Below are 17,475 nucleotides of genomic sequence, written 5' to 3'. Positions count from 1 at the left end.
GTTCTTGGGCTTGCTATTTTCTTTGCCCTTTGCTTTGTCCTCTTTCTCCTTGCATTGGTAGGACTTGTGGCCTTCTTTGTGACACTTGAAGCAAGTCATGGTTTCTCCCTTCTCAAGCTTCTTCACGCCCGCGGAGATGTTATCTTGAGAAGGTTGGACTTGCTCTTGAGTGTACTTTCCTTTGAGCCGCCTCAAGTCCATCATTAGCCTTTCTACCTCTTGTTTAAGCTCATCATTTTCCTTAGCAATGAGATCATCACATGTTTCTACAATCACATTCTCATTGCAAGGGGTTAGAACACAAGAGGTAGACGCATCTACCTTGTCAAAAGAGATAGCACAAGGAATATTGCAAGGAAATGATTTATTCGATGATGATTCACTTTTAGACTCAAGACTCTCATATTTCATTTTAAGTTCTTTATGCTCATTGTCTAACAAATTGAATTTGTTTAGCAAGTTCTCATATCTTGAGACAAATGAAGCATGAAGTTTTTCTTTACTCTTGAGAGCTTTGATTTCTTCATTTTGTTTAATGAGATATTCTTGTTGATTATGGAGGACTGTCATCATCTCACAAATGTCATTGGTTTCAACATCGGATTCATCATTTGAGGAGGAGTCATCACTTACATCGTTATTACCTAGTGCCATGAGACACATGGGAGGTGGTGATAATCTCCGAGGACGATGGGTGGTGGAGCTCTTGGAATTTTTCTTGTGACTTGAGCTTTCACCACTTTTCTTGGGCTTGTGGATGGTGGAGAGAGCTTGGGTTCTTGACTTGTTCTTTTTCTTCGCCATCTTCTCCATCCTAACCGCACTCCCTTTAATGAGTGTTTTGTACCCAAGCTCATAGAGCTTATGTACATGCTCGGCAATCTTGCGGTGATGGTATAGCACGGCCCTTGGATATTCTTCATCACTTGAGCTTGATTCTTCATCATTCTCATCCTCTTCTTCTTCTTCACTTGAGCTTGATGACTCTTGTCGCCTTGGTTGATGCTTGCATGAGTGCTTGGCGGCAAGACTCTTTTTACTTGAAAAGGAGGTGGATTCTTGCTCTTTCTTCTTTGTCATCCCCATACTATACTCATGGGCGATGATTTGATTGATGACTTGATTTGGTGTGAGCTTGACCAAATCTTCCTTTTGCAAGAGTGTGTTGATGATGTTGTAGTCGGGCTTGCGAAGCCTTCGGAGAATCTTGCGGTTGATTTCCACATCTTCAACTTGATTTAGACCTAAGGCATTAATTTCATTGACAAGAGTATTTAATCGTGAGTACATGTCATGAGCATTTTCATTTGGAAGCTGCTTAAAGCTACTTAGCTCCTCGCCGAGAATATGGTATTTTTGATTGGAAACATCCTTTGTGCCCTCATGATTCTCAACAATTTGCTTCCATAGCTTATGAGCATTTTCATTAGCAAATACACGATTAAACACACTATCACATAGAGAAGACAATAGAATTGATTTTGCAATGGCATCATATTGTCTCTCGGCCTTATTCTCATTTTTCTTGCCCTCTTCGGTGACACGCCAAACATCAAGCCCCCGGGCTTGAAGATGTGCTTGCATAAGCACTTTCCAATGTGGAAAACCCGTGCCATCGAAAAACGGAGCCCTATCGGTACTCATCCCTTCCCCGGACATATACTCACTCGACGGTTAAGTCGACGGTTCTCCTACGAGCTTTCTCACAAATTTACCAACGGAATTGGCTAATCCTCGTAAGAGGTGTGAGACCATGCTCTGATACCAATTGTAAGGATCACCGGGGTGTCCGACCCTGGAGGGGGAGGGGGTGAATAGGGTCGGAAATCGCTTTTTAACACGTCCTACACATGCTAGTTATGACTAAGGTTTATCTATGTTACTCTCTACTTACCCCTAAAATACTTGCAACCTAGCCAAACCTAATCAAACCAACTAGGAAAGTAAAGGTACGCAAGATAGAGTAAATGCGGAAACGTAATGCGGTAAGTAAAGCGGTAAGGGAGAGGATATGCAAACTCCCGTGAAGACTCCAAGACACACGATTTAACGTGGTTCGGTTAGGACACCAAAGTCCCTCCCTACGTCCACGGCCTCTTGTCCAACACGAACAAGTGTGATGCCGAGTCTCTTCGCTTGATCACCGTCTTGCCACGCCTCCAAGGCTCCCGACAAGCAAAGGCTAAGTGACGCCAAGTCACAAAGACGAGGTCACCGCCACCGTCTATCTCGAAGCATCACCACGGCACCGTCTTCACTATCTTGGAGCTTTAACACCAAGTAGGGGCCTCCTTCCCCGCACAAAGTGTCGTTGCCACTCCACACCAAGTCGGAGGGTCACACGATGAGTACACAAGGTGCTTGCCGCAGCAAGGCTTTCTCTCAAGCTAGTTCTCTCAAGAACTAAGCCTAAACAAGCACTAAGCACTCTCACAAGTGTGCTTAAGCCTATATGATGTACAATGAAGCTCTATGGTGGTTGGAGATGATCTTTAGCTCTTGTATACTTCCTTGAACTCCAGCACCCACAAATGACCCGGCTTTGGGGGTATATATAGGCAGCATAAGAAAATATAGCCGTTGGAGAAAAGCTGTTAGAAAAGTGCTTAACGCCGGTTAATCCGACGTACCCCAAAAGCCATCATCGGTTCAACCGGTGTATGTAAACTGTCACTTGAAAAACTAGCCGATAGCAATCAACCGGTGTATCGCCGGTTTAACCGATGTAATCAACCGGTGTATGTAATATTATCGTCGGTTTAACCGGTGAGTGTAACTTCTTCACGTTCCTCCAAAAACCACCTCTCTGGACAACTGAACCGATGCAATTGACCGATGCAATTGACCGATGCATCGTCGGTTCAACCGGTGTAGATATTTTCCTCGGTCTTCATCTGCCAATGCACCGACGTATATAATTTCCGTAGCGTCGGTTCATCCGGTGTAAAACCTTAGCCCGCGGAACCCCCGTAGGGGTGGCCCTTCGGGCCTAGCTGTGCCTATCTTCTCTTTATCATCACTTGAACCTAAAAGCCTGAGAATGATCATCTTAACACTCACATTATTCCAAGTGTTGTGTTGTCTATATTAATCACCAAAACATTATATTGAAATATGGCATGAGAGGCCATTTTCACTACACACCCTAAAAGGAGAAGACCAAATCAAGACGGCATTCGTCACCCCTTACGGGGCATACGCCTACAAGACCATGTCCTTCGGGTTGAAGAATGTTGGAGCCACTTACCAGTGTGCGATACAGCTGTGCTTCTCCGATCAGCTATATCGCAATGTTGAAGCCTATGTTGATGATGTTGTTGTCAAAACGAAGACCCAGGATCAATTCATTACTGACCTGGAAGAGACCTTCAACAGCCTCCAAAAATTCCGCTGGAAGCTCAAACCAACCAAGTGCGTCTTTGGTGTACCCTCTGGAAAACTACTCGGATTCATCGTCAGTAACCGAGGAATTGAAGCTAACCCAGAGAAGATCAATGCCATCATGTCCATGGATGCCCCAGCTACCATCAAGGATGTCCAGAAGCTTACAGGCTGCATGGCAGCCTTGAATCGATTCTTGTCCAGGCTTGGCGAACGGGGACTACCCTTCTTCAAACTCCTAAAGCGACAAGATAAATTCGAGTGGACTACAGAAGCCATGGAAGCACTCCAGAATCTCAAGCATCATCTCTTGTCACCGCCGATTCTAACGGCTCCACTACCCGGTGAGGAATTACTCCTCTACATCGCTGCGACTACCCATGTAGTCAGTACGGTGATAGTAGTCGAACGCCTAGAGGAAGGCCACACTTACGGTGTTCAGAGACAAGTCTACTTCATCAGCGAAGTACTCTCTGAATCAAAGGTTAGATATCCATCAATTCAGAAACTTCTGTATGGAATTCTAATCACCTCCAGGAAGCTCCGGCATTACTTCGATGAATACAAGATCTCAGTCATAACTGACTTCCCATTGGGGGATATACTCCACAATCGGGATGCCACTGGACGAATCTCAAAGTGGGCAGTTGAACTGGGAGCTTTGGAAATCAACTTCAAGCTAAGAACAGCAATCAAGTCATAGGCACTAGTCGACTTCTTGGCTGAATGGCGGGAAAATCAAATTCCAGCACCCCAGAACATTCCAGAGCATTGGTTGATGTACTTCGATGGCTCACTCAAGATCGATGGAGGCGGCGCAGAAGTTTTGTTCATCTCCCCCAAGGGAGAACAATTGAAGTATGTGTTCCAAATCTTGTTCAAGGTCTCCAACAATGAAGCTGAATACGAGGCATTAATACACGGCCTCTGACTAGCAGTATCTCTCGGCATCAAGCGACTACTTGTCTACAGTGATTCTCTACTCGTCGTTCAACAAGTCAATAAAGAATGGGACATCAACAAGGATACAATGGACGCATACATTGCAGAAATCAGAAAGCTCGAAAACAAGTTCTCAGGATTGGAAATCCACCACATTGATCGCAACAACAACGTGGGAGCTGATGTCCTCTCCAAACTTGGGTCCACTCGAGCAGCTGTTCCACCAGGAATTTTTGCCCATGAACTTCACAACCCATCAGTCAAGGAACAGAGCCAACAAGCCACTGACGCGGAGGCCCCGGCCAAAGTCAGAGAAGTGCTAATGATTGATGAAGATTGGCAGACTCAGTTTATCGACTTCATCAAGGAGTTCAAGCTTCCACCACATGTTGATCCTAAAAGCGCTGAAGATGCCCGCATCACCAGGCGCAGCAAGGGTCTGGTCCTAGTCGGCAACAACCTATACAAGCACTCTGCTTCAGGCATCCTCATGAAGTGCGTTACCCTTGAAGAAGGCAAAGACATCCTCCGAGAAATACACGAAGGAGTTTGCGGCAATCACGCTGCATCAAGGACACTAGTCGGCAAGGCGTATCGGTCAGGATTCTTCTGGCCAACAGCTGTCTCGGACAAAGAAGACCTGGTCAGATGGTGTCCTGGCTGCCAATTCTTTGGCAAGAAGACTCACATCGCAGCACATAATTTGATAACAATCCCTCCATCATGGCCGTTCCCCTGTTGGAGTTTGGACATGATCGGACCATTAACCGTCGCTCCAAGAGGATTCAATCATGTGCTGGTAGTAGTCGACAAGTTCACCAATTGGATCGAGTACAAGCCCATTGTCAAGATCTCATCAGATATAGCAGTGGACTTCATCTCCGACATTATCCATCGGTTTGGTTTTTCTCACACCATTATTACAGATCTTGGCTCCAACTTCACGTCACAATCTTTTTGGGATTTCTGTGACAACTCCTGCATTGAGGTCAAATATGCTTCAGTGGCTCATCCTCGGGCAAATGGACAAGTTGAGCGCATCAATGGTTTAGTACTCGATGGCTTGAAGAAAAGACTCTATGATGCCAACACCAAAAAAGGTGGCAAATGGATTCAAGAACTACCTCATGTAGTCTGGGGGCTGCGAACCCAGCCTAGCAAAGCAACTGGACAATCTCCTTTCTTCCTTACCTATGGGTCAGAGGCTATACTACCCACTGATATCATGTGGAGATCCCCAAGAGTAGAAGCCTATCAAGAAAGAGAAGCAGATGAACCTCGACAACTTGAATTAGACTCAGTCGAAGAGGCCAAAATCAATGCCTTAACTAAATCGGCTAGATATCTTCAAGGAGTCAAACACTATCATGATCGTAACGTCTAGCAAAGATCCTTCAACATTGGAGATTTAGTACTTCGCCGGATTCAGGATGAGACGGGATTGCACAAGTTAAATTCCAGATGGGAAGGTCCATTCATCGTAACTAAGGTTACAAGACCAGGTTCATACAGAATCAGTTTTATCCTTGATTCAAGCAGCTTAGTGGTGTCAGTTGGTTTCCTTAATAAAGTGAGGATCCTTATTGGCATATCAACTACATTAAAGGCAATCTGATAGCATCACCAGTTCAGGACAAGCTTACATAGTTTTCCATCAGAACAACTACACAAGCCGCATCCTTTCCTTTGATATAAGGGTACAACTCTTTTCGCTTAGCTCGAGAGGGTGAATGGATACCTTTACTAGTTGTCCATCTTGGGTAACTCGATGGAGTTCATCCTAACAGGTCAACTATGAGGAACTCCAGCATTGCTATAAATGCAAAACTACTCGCTTGCTCCAGTACGTTGTGGATACTACTACATTTTGTCTATCTTGGGCAACCCGACGGGGTTCGTCCTAATAGGTCAATCTTAGTAGTTACTCCAGTCTACAAGTTAGACACCTTACTCGCCTCACTCGAGTAAGTTTCGGATATCTTTCTGGCATTTACATCTTGGACAACCCGATGGGGTTCGTACCTAATAGTTTTACCTTAAGGATTACTCCAGTCCTTGATTAAAGGACACCTTACTCACCTTGCTCGAGTAAGCCTTGGATATCCCTATGACATTTACGTCTTGGGCAACCCGACGGGGTTCGTACCTAACAGTTTTGTCTTACGGGTTACTCCAGTCCTTGGTAAGGACATACTACTCTCTTGCTTAAGTACTTTATGGATACCTTTACAAGTTTCTCAAATCGGGTAGTCTGATGGGATTCACCCTAAATGATTAACTTTAAGGATTACTCCATTCAAGTATTCTACTCAATTAGTTCATATTTATCCTACGGTATCAGATTATGCTTTTGAAGACATGCCAACAGGATACGAATTATGGACAACGACAAGAATCCAATGAAGATTATAAGAGTTGTTACAAGCAGTCTACTCTGCCATGTTCTTCAGAATTTCCTTCGCAATCACTTCTGATTCTTTACAATACTCTCGGAATTTCTCATTAGAGCAACTGGGAGCTATTTCTTTAGCTATCGGAGATAAATTAAACTGAGGCAAGTATGACTTGACAACTCCTATCATGTGGGTTAGATAATTCTTGGAAGTAGCCGTCATAACGTCAAAAAATTTCTGGGGAGCTTCTTCCAAACGCTCCACCAAGGACTAGCCACTTGACAACTCTTCTTCAGTATCAACCACATCCGCAAGAGCTTGAGCTGCTACTATTAGTCGAGTATGGTCTTCCAGAGAACCTGATTGGGAAGATATCTCAGAAATTGATATGACAAAGCAAAATCAAGACAAAATATCGAGTACTTACAGGCTTAGGCAGTCTGCAATTGCTTCTGGAGCCTGTAATTTTCCTCTTGAAGCTTTGATCTTTCTTCTTCAAGGTTCTTAATCTGGTGCTTTATGTCTAGTGGGATCCTGCGTACCTTCATATCTAAAGGCAGGATGCTTTTGCAGCTGGAGAGGCTGCGTCCGGCGACTAATAAATGAGAAGACCACATGATCTCCAATGACTCCCTTTTTCTTAATAATGGCAATCGCACGAAGAATGGCTTCAACTTTCTTGCCACCAGGTCCTCTACTCGACCAGCTCTCCTAAACTTGGGGGGCACCAGCAGTCCTTTCTGGAAGTGGAGATTCAAAGTTCCCAACATGGAACCAGAATTTTTTCCATTCGGCTCCTTGACCCGTCGGATCATAAGCCAAGTACTCGCCTCGGTTCTCAGGGTGGAGTACCAATTCACATCCCCCGACGATGGCGGGATTGGTGGCATTAGGGATTGGAACAAGGAAGAAGAAATGTTGGAAAAGGTGGAAATGGGGGAGAATTCCAAGGAATGCCTCATAGAAATGAGTGAAAATTGAAAGATGCAAGATGGATTGGGGAGTGAGATGGTGTAATTGAATTCCCCAAAACTGAAAAGTCTATAGAAAAATTCTGTCATGGGAAGAGTGAGACCACATTCTACAAAATCACGAAACATAACGGTCTCAAGAGTACCTTCCATAGGGTAATCTTCTCCTTCACCAGCGCGCCATTGGCTCACGCCCTACTCTTGGTGGAGACCCATACTCTCCAACTCTTGGACCAGTGATTCAGACATCTTGCTTTTAAGCCAACCTGTGGACATATTGGCGATCGTTCCCTCTTCAATCTTGGACTTGTTCTTCTTGGGAGCCATCTCACAGTCATGAGTTTTAGCTCGGGGGCTACGAGAAGGGCTTTTGGATTTTGACTGAGAAGAGGCAAATGTGAATCTGAGTTTGACGGCGGCCAGGAGTTCAAGGGGTAAAACCCTTGGAAGCTTCCAACTGGCTTTATACGGTCTTCAGGGGCAATTTTGTGAATATTTGGGATGCCAACGGATTCTTTCCTTCTCAGGGAAGTTTTCAGTTGTCGCCACGAGTTTACATTGATTCTTAAATCTAAATGGAGGGATTTAAATTCAAGACTCGGGGGCTGCGGGATATGTGCATCAGAGATTTATTTTTCAAATTTTATGGAAAATAAAGAAGGAAAAAAGATTGAAGTGACCCTCAGCCTGATTCTGCGATTCAACCTAAGACTCGGGGGCTACTCCATATGGAGCGCGAGTACTTCGCGCACCATATATGATCAAGATTTCGAGGCTTGAGCACCTCACAGCCTCGGAGCAACTTCAAGTACTTGGAGGACTACTCGGCGCATCAGAAGGAAGACCCAGAAGCAACCAGAAGGATGTTCTGACTACTTGAAGTACTCGAAGACGTCATCCAAGTACTCGACTCTTGCAGGCCTCGGCTACGAAGAGCTTGGGGGCTTGTCAGACCCGGGACAACGGGACTGCTCATAGGCATAGAATGTTCTAGAGTAAGGGATAGCTCATGGATGTACCTTACCTCTTTTGTAACTACCCGAATAGGCGTAGTACAAGCTGCAGTATAAGGAAACTACCCGATTGTGTTGTAGAAGGACTCCAACTGTACTCAGCTAGGACTTTTCATGTAACCCTGTCCCCTGGATATATAAGGGCGGGCAGGGACCCCCCTCGAAACACAACTACACCTAAGGCAATACAGACCACCACACAGGACATAGGGTATTACGCAACTCGCGGCCCAAACCTGTCTAAATCTTTGTGTTCCTTGCACCATCGAGTTCCAGAGCCGTCGATCCCTACCTACAAACCCTACTGCTAAGGGTATCCTTGAGCAGGCTTGGCTGTAAACACCGACAGCTATCACCACCAGCCGCCTACCACTGCGGTTCCGTGGGGTGGAACACAACCCAAGGTAACTAACCAAGTCTAGGTACCACACCTAAACTATCGAGTTACTGACTTCCGCTTCACGTTAAGGCAATAAGAAACCCCAAATGGATAGAACTTACTACCGACGCGAACAAGGGATCCCGCAACTAGAGAGATCAAGTATTCAAGTACTAATAAAGTAAAGGAGAGAAGTAATACTGATGAAAGAAGAGGAAATTACTCGAATCGAAGCTTCATTCCTCGGAGGCACAAAGTTGGAGAGGGGCTGACACTCCGGCTCCTCTCCGGACTCTCACCTCACCTCTCTCCCTATTTTCTAAAGATATGTGGAGTGCTATGCTTCACCTTGGACTTGCTCCAATTGTTGTCGGTCAAAACCCACCGGCGGGTAGCGACAGGCAACACGAAGAGCCGAGAGGTCGCCGGGGCGCCTGCAGGCACTGCTCCCTCGTCAACAGCCCGCAATTCCAGCACACGCCACGACTTATGAAGACGCAGGACGTGCCACTTGACCTATACCCGATCAGGAAGGTGCGAACGTGCTTGCGACTATTTGCCTGCATGCACAAACACGTGGAAATGTAAGTCCGAGCCGTGGTCGGCTCCCCGGGACGACTCTTGCATCGGCTTTAAAGAGCCGATCAAGTCCCGGTGTCAGATTGGATCTGTGTATATCCGGATATTGATGAATAAAGCAAATAATTGTAAAGCTGCTTCAATTAAATCTAGCTAATCTAATCCACGACGGTAAAAGCTTCACTGCTAGATCGGAACATCCTACACGTAATTGGGCCTAATGAGCGTACTAAATAACTAAACCTTAACCAAAATAGAGGCCTAAGAACAAGCTAAAGCCAATTCCCGGATCAATTCCCTGTTAAGACTAAGGCAAAGCATCTAATACGTCACCGGATCATCCAACCCGTTTGCAAGGCCTAACCTGGCAGATATTACGCCAACTCTTAAGTATAAGAGCAAACCATAACGGACTAGATCTATTAAATATAAAAGAAGCAGTGTGTTGTCTCCGTGCAACTAATTATATGCAACAAGAATTAGCATAAGATTGAAACGTGACTTGCACAGAGATAACATGACATTCGTTGATGGTAAGCAACAAAAGAACGACAGATCTACTAAAAGCCATGCTACGAACATCAGAATAACTAGCATCACTCGTCATCAAAAACACTTCAGTACGAGTAATACCAAGGTAAAAGCAAGAACAACGCTGCCCTGATCGCAAGAAACGATCAGGGTAGCATGGCGCTTACTTGGATGGAACCCTAGAATTAGGGGTGGCGGTGCGCCGAGAGTTGTTGATTGCAAAATGTGATGACGTCCTCTTCTTTACGAATAACATAGGGTACATATTTATAGTCCGGAGACTTGGGAAACAATCTAAACTAATGTGTCCATATTGGACTCTATCTCTAACTCAATCTGAACTAAACCTAATGATACACGGCCCAAATGCTCACGCAGGAGCCGATTCGCAAGCCTTCTTCAATCTCTTCATTAAGCCCAACTCACTCGCGGCCCATTAATTAACTCTGTTAATTTATGGCGATAACACATGCCCCCCTGGTTTTGGCAATGATAATTCCAAAACCACTCTGTCGCTTCATCTTCCCGTTAATGCTCATTAAAAATCGCTGCAACCACCAAGGAAGACGCGACGTCTCTGCAACTAGCTCCTCGTAGAATGTGAAACTGCCGATCCGTCTTCCATCTTTTTACTATTTAACCTCACCCCGAATCGGCTCTCTTCACGGCAAACTCATCTTCCTTCCAAAGCCAAATAGCACAGAAAAAACCCCAACCTTCATCAGCCAGTAGCCATGGCGATCTCCTCCTCCTCTGGCTCCAACTCCATCGGCCACTCTTCTTCAGACCTTTCTGCCTCCTCCCTCGACTCCATTCCAGAGAGTCGGGAGCCGACGCCAGAGTACAACCCGGCGGCGGCGTACGAGGCGCTCGCTCCTCTGCATTGGGATGCAGAGGAGTTCGATTTCGGGACCGTCTCTGAAGACGACGAGCCCGAGACCGAAGGAGAAGACCTCCGGCTCCTGTTCCAGGAGGAGCCGGAGAGTACCAGCGATGACAAGTTCTCCTGGGATGGAGCCGATTCCTCCTCGGAAGAGGAGATCGGCTCCCCCTCCAGCGACGACGAGCCGATGGGCGGAAAGCCCTTCCGGTTCCTCGGGTCCTCCGAGGAGGACTGCGAGGAAGAGAGCAGCGGCAGCGGCGGCGGCTGGAGCGACTATGGCAACGGCGGCAGCAGCGCCTTAGACGGCACCAGCGATGACGATGATGACGACGACGACAGCGACGGCGGAGACGCGCCGGCTCGAAGCCCCAAATGCCGTAGGTACTAGGTACCTACGAGCAGTAGGTGTAGGTGCTAGAGTAGGAGTAAGACTATAAAGCCGAAGGAATTATCCTTTGTCAAATCGGCCTCTCGCTTGTAAAAATTCAATCTTTTAATGAAGTCCTTTTCTTCATCTTTTTCGTTCGAATTATTCCCAAAAAAGAAAGCCGATGGCACCGCATCAGGCTTACTAATGTCCAAAAGCCGACGAAATTCAAAATTGGAAGCAATCCATATAAGAACAGAATACCACTTCCACTCTGAATCTGACTCGTAATAGACACTCCAAGTCCGAGCATAATTTGAGAACCCGGCTCCATAAATTTGAGAAAAACTCAGAAAATCATCCAGAATTCGAACTAGAATCTGCAAAACAACCAAACCCTAAATCAGCAGATCTGAACCATGGCGGATTCTGCAGCTCAGATGACAAAGTCTGCAACCAATGATGCGGCAATCTGCGGCCTAAAGGTAATATTCAGCTTGCCCTTCTAACTTTCTTCAGCTTGATGAACCTCCAACAAATTAAACTCTGAAATATGACACCACATGTAAATTTCTGAATCTCTGAACTTGAGGTGTCAGACATTCTTCTGCCGCATCCTTCCAATCCCAAATCCTTTTGTCTTGGCCCACGAACCTATGAAAATCCTACAGATTTAATCTCTTGTGAAGCAAATAGGATTCCTTTAGTGAGTCAAAACATTGATTTGAACCTCTGGGCCGACTGCTTAAGAGCCTGGCCTAACCCTCCTGAGAGCTGGACTACATGGTATAGCAGAGTAGGAAAAACTTATATGCCCTTGTGGCAGGAATTGAACATAGCCGATGCACTTAGCTTATCATTATCACCCCTTGACAAAGATGAGAATCTTTTGAAAACCATCGGCTATTTTTGGTCTGATGCCCTGAACTGTTTCTTCTTTGGCCATAGTCCCATGACCCCTACTCTGCTAGATGTCACCTGTGGCGGAACCACCCAAAACTACTGGGCCCGGGTGCACTGATCTTTGTTGCTAAGCAACTCTGACCCAACTTGGCACTCACCGGTAGTTCCTCGAGTGAAGGCTTGATAAAAGCCACGCTATTCCAGGATCAGTAGACAACACTCACATGAAGGTGAGCCCAGAGATTACAACACAGAACATTTCATACATCTCAGAGTGATTGCAGCGGAAAGGAAATTTATTACAAACCAGGTTCAGAATAGTAAAGTACTACAGAGTTCCATCTACTCAAATTATTCAAGTCTCATTGTTCAGCGGAAGCATTAAAAGATATCTGGCGAGATACGTGACGCATCGGTAAAGCCCGTATGAAAGCATCACTTAGCGGGAGGGTGATCAGCACCAGCTGAAGGACCATCCCACTCCATAGACCAACCCGGGGGCAAGGTACACGGCCAAGTAAGACTTGCAAACAGATCCTCGAAGTTAGTACCTGAAAAACAGTGCCACAAGCAAGGTTGAGTATACTAATACTCAGCAAGACTGACCCGTCTCCGGATATATCATAGTCCGATAACTAGACATGCAAGGCTTTTTGGTTGGTGGGTTTTGTTTTGCCAAAATGCCGCTAAGTGTTGATCCTTACTTTCCGGTTTTACTTAGCCATATTCTAGTTGGATTAACCATTCTAAATTTGCACTAACTCTACACAAACATGGTAGAGCAATCATTTAATCATCCAGCAGTATTATCATCATCATGTTCCACTTGTTACTCTGTGTGACCGAAAACATTAAGCAATCTCATGCCGTGAGAGGCGGACGATTCCGAATCGAATTTCAACCTGGCTAGGGGAACCTAGACCACACGCATGGGGATCGACTTCGCTCCCGCCCACGCTACAGTTCCCCTTTCTTTCCAGTCCGTGGATCCGGCACACCCTCCCCGACTACAGAGCCCGACGTCTCTGCACCCGTACGTCGCGACAAAAAAAAATATAAACCCTACTTCTACCAGTAGGGTGCGAGATCGTTCCACTCGCCGGTCCAATCAGGTACTTAAGCTTAACGATTACCATATTTCTCGGTATGTGGTTAGTACTTTCAAACGCTTAACGAAATGAGCCACACACCGCGACCTTAGCCATTTTTGACTACACCAGCGGGGTATCTCAACTACACAACCCCGCCCGTTGTCCTTATATTTCAGCAGAAAAATTAAAGTCAGTCAAATTCCTATTTGCTCGTGAGAGGCAGGAAACCCCTCGACTTCTACCGTACCTAATTAGCATGGCAACTAGTCGATAAAAAGATCCGGGATCAAACATAGGTACCTAGGGATCATGCATCTAAGGTTTTCGATCAACGCCTAGGAAACTTAAATGTAGAAAGGAACTATTACAACACATTATAAATTGATCAATGAATAATAACTCGGAAATTAAGGCATAATGCACCGGGGCTTGCCTTCTTGGGCACTGTCAGGCAGAAAAACCTCTGGGGCTTGGCCCAGGTCTTGAGACAAGTTAGCACAGTTCAAATTGACCTCCTGATCCACACGAGAGTCTGCGGGCACCAATTCGTAGTCACCGTCCGTGAGATTAACCGTTTCTATATGCAATGCAAGATTATGAGTTATTCATGGATAACAATTTCTTTCCTTCACGATAAAGTTGTAGTTCAATAAAAGTTAATTTAGTGATGATTTCAACATTTCATTTCATGGGCAGTCATTTATAGAGTAGTCAACACAACTATGTTTCTTCATGAATGAGTGGGGGTTTTGATTTTCATTTTTAAATTTAACACATAGCATGCTTTCATTATTTCATAACAACAAATCTACTCATGAGCTAGTGATGAAAAACTAAAGTAACACAGATCCAAACTTAAGCATTTATGGTATAATTTTCAGCATCTAACCATAAGCAATTAACCATAATTATTCTTGTAGGTAGATCACTCTAGTTGCTTCACCTTTTTGTACAGAATATTTGACACGGTTTCTGGTGCTAAAAATTTTATGGGAGAATCTAACAAGCAGCTACTTAGTACTGTAATTTATCCAGATTTTATTCGCTTATACAGCAAAGGTGAAAAAAAGAACAAAAACAGCAAGCCATTAAATAAGATTAATTCTACAGAGAGTTATACAAGGAATATGGTTCTCAAATTTTTACTAGAGCCTAATCATAAGTTTAACATACTCTAGAAAAATTATCAAGCTTTATGTTCACCAGATAAATTAGTTATGCAATTAGCTTAACATGAGTTAGCATAAATTTCTCACAGTACAATTGACATGTACTGCATGTGAACTTTTTATTATAGACATAACATACTCTAATCAAGAACATGTCCAAAAATCAAGATCAAATACGGCCTATTTTACTCAGCACAAAAATGGTAAAACTAACCATGAGATGCTAAGCATGATTATTAACTAAAGCAAAACTCAGTAACTGTAGCTCAAAATTTTTAGACAGGACCATAGAACTAAAATGAGACTTCAAAAATAAATATAGATTTTTCTGAGCAAATAAACTATATATGATGAATTAAGTTGATTAAACAAGCATAAATCATGGTATATAGAAAATGAACTCTAATAAATCTGAAATTTATGGATTAACAAGGTTTCAGTTGCACATGTATGAAGTAGAAATTACAGAGCAAGTTCATGTATATATTCTACAGTATTAAATCGAGAAAGCCAACAACAGATTAGAGATCTTGATTGTTCCAACATGATAACTGCTTTGGTTGGGTGTCATATTTTTACTGTGATCTTAATATTCCATTAGTGATAACATATTCAAAAATCAAGGTCATTTGTTGAGTAGAACTTGCTGAACATGCATAGGTCGATTTTCTTATTCTTTTTCCTAGATTAAATTGGATAGAGTTTCTGCAGATTTGACTGTTACAAAACTTGTAGATCTTGTTACAAGGATTCCAGATCAGTTGAGTTTACATTTTAACGATTTTTTTGTGATTTGTTTTGCATTTTAGAAGTTCACTGCTAGACACTGGAATTCTTGCAAACACACCCTTGAACGAAAAAAAGAAATTACAACCGGGCCCTTCGCCGGCCTTCTCCACCGTGGCATCTTGCCGGTGGTGTTCTGCTAGGCAGGGCTTACCGGGGCTGCCACGGGGAGGCGCGTGGGAGAGTGGAGATCGAGGAACACCTACCCTTGTAGCCGTTCGGGTGGAAGAAGGTCGGAGGTGAGCTCGTCGGAGCTAATGGTGGAGAAGAGGTTCGGGTCGCCGGCGTTGTAGGCGAAGGAGGGCTCAGGGTGGAGGAACGTGGCGTGCACGAGCACCGTGAGAGCTTGAGGATGCGCCTGGGGTAGCTGTCGTGCTTGGTCTCCCTCTGGGCTGGCCGGTCCGCGGTGAGCTTGAGCTCGCCGGCGGCGGTGCAGAAGGGGAATGGCGTCGGGAAAGGGATTGGGTTCGATTCCGCGCGCGTGGAGCTCAACTGGAAGGTGGAGAAGATTGTGGGGTGGTCGGATGGAGCAATGCAGGGCGGTGGTGGCTGGTCCGCGCGAGCTAGATCTCGCCGGCCATGGCGGACGGCGGGAGGAAGAAGAAGGAAGGGAAGCCGCGCAACGGCGGGGGTCCAGGGCTACTTATAGGCCAGAGAGCACCTGGGCGAGTGGAGTGGCGTCTGGGGGAGGCTGATTCAGTCCGGGGTGGCTCGACGGCGGGCTGGCGGTGCGAGCGGGCGGCGCTGCGCATGGCGGGGCGTCGTGTCGGCTCGGGAGAGAGTCTGGGACGCGTGTGAGCATGGGGAGGTGCCAAGGGGCGGCCCAGGTGGCGCTGGAGGGGCTCCCCGGGTCCACATGGCTGCGGACGCGCCGTGGACGAGGTCCACCGGCGGCGTACGGCGGGCGGCGGGCGAAACAGAGCAAGCCGAGAGGAGAGAGATGGAGGTGAGGGCATATCTGCGATTTCTGAAAATCCAGGGACCTCTCGGTAAACTAAAAATATCTCATACTTAGAGGGCTCAAATGAACAAATGTTGAATACCAATTTTGCATAACTTTTCAAGATCTACAACTTTTGTGTTATGCAAATTTTCATTTGAAACTCACATTTTGAACTATTTGTAAATTTTCAAACTTGCACAAAAGGGCTTTGGTTTTATTATGTTTTTGATTGATTTTTGGCTGAAGTTCAATTGAGCACATGTCAATTGAAGTACCTCTCATGAGCCGATTAAAAATTTGTGCATATTTTTGAATTGAAATTTGTGTAGCTTTTCACTCCTTTTTCTTTCTCCTTTAATTTCTTTTGTATACTTTGACTTTTATTGGACCCTTCTCTTTGAATTAATTTCCCACATTTTTCTTTTAAGTTTAAATGAGGTACAGTGATCTGTATTTAAGTGTACTGACACCTAAGGTGTCACATCACCATGATCACTGGCCTAGACATTGGATCTCCTAATCCTGCTGCCCACAAAATGTCAGAAGTCCCCTTTAAACTTTCATCCAAGGCAAACTGCACAAACTGGGGCACTTATATGAACCAGCACATGAAAACAAAAGGTCCAGTGACTGAAAAGGAACACACAGCCTTTTTAAATCTTTGGTTAGAACATTTCATCTTCTGTGGTCCTTTAGCTCCAACTAAGAATTACCTTCCTTTGGCCTACCACCTGGCCCATGGCAACCGCACCGGCCTAGGCAAACTTTTCCTTGGAGAAACATACAGATGTCTCCACCTGATGACAACTAATTTGCTCAACTAAAGGAAACTCAGAATTGGAGGCCATTGGTGGTTCATTCAGTTATGGGCACAACTTTACTTTCAGCATCAGATCCCAAACTTTCAAAGCCTAACCAAGAACTCCTTTCCCGACAAAAACGGCAAACTAATTAGATGCACTAGCTATGGCCAAGCCTTATTCAGCCTCCCTGGCAGCAAACTGAATCCAACAGATGCAGCAAACTGGTTCAGAGTTTTCTACAAAGGACTAGACAATCCACTCTATTTTCCATTCACTGAATCTGAATCCTTTGAGAACCCAACTGCCTTTAGACTAGATAGTTTTGCCGATGACGACAGCAC

This window comes from Panicum virgatum, chromosome 7K (assembly GCF_016808335.1).
Source record: "Panicum virgatum strain AP13 chromosome 7K, P.virgatum_v5, whole genome shotgun sequence".
Lineage (NCBI taxonomy): Eukaryota > Viridiplantae > Streptophyta > Magnoliopsida > Poales > Poaceae > Panicum > Panicum virgatum.
Note: the sequence above shows the minus strand (reverse complement) of the source record.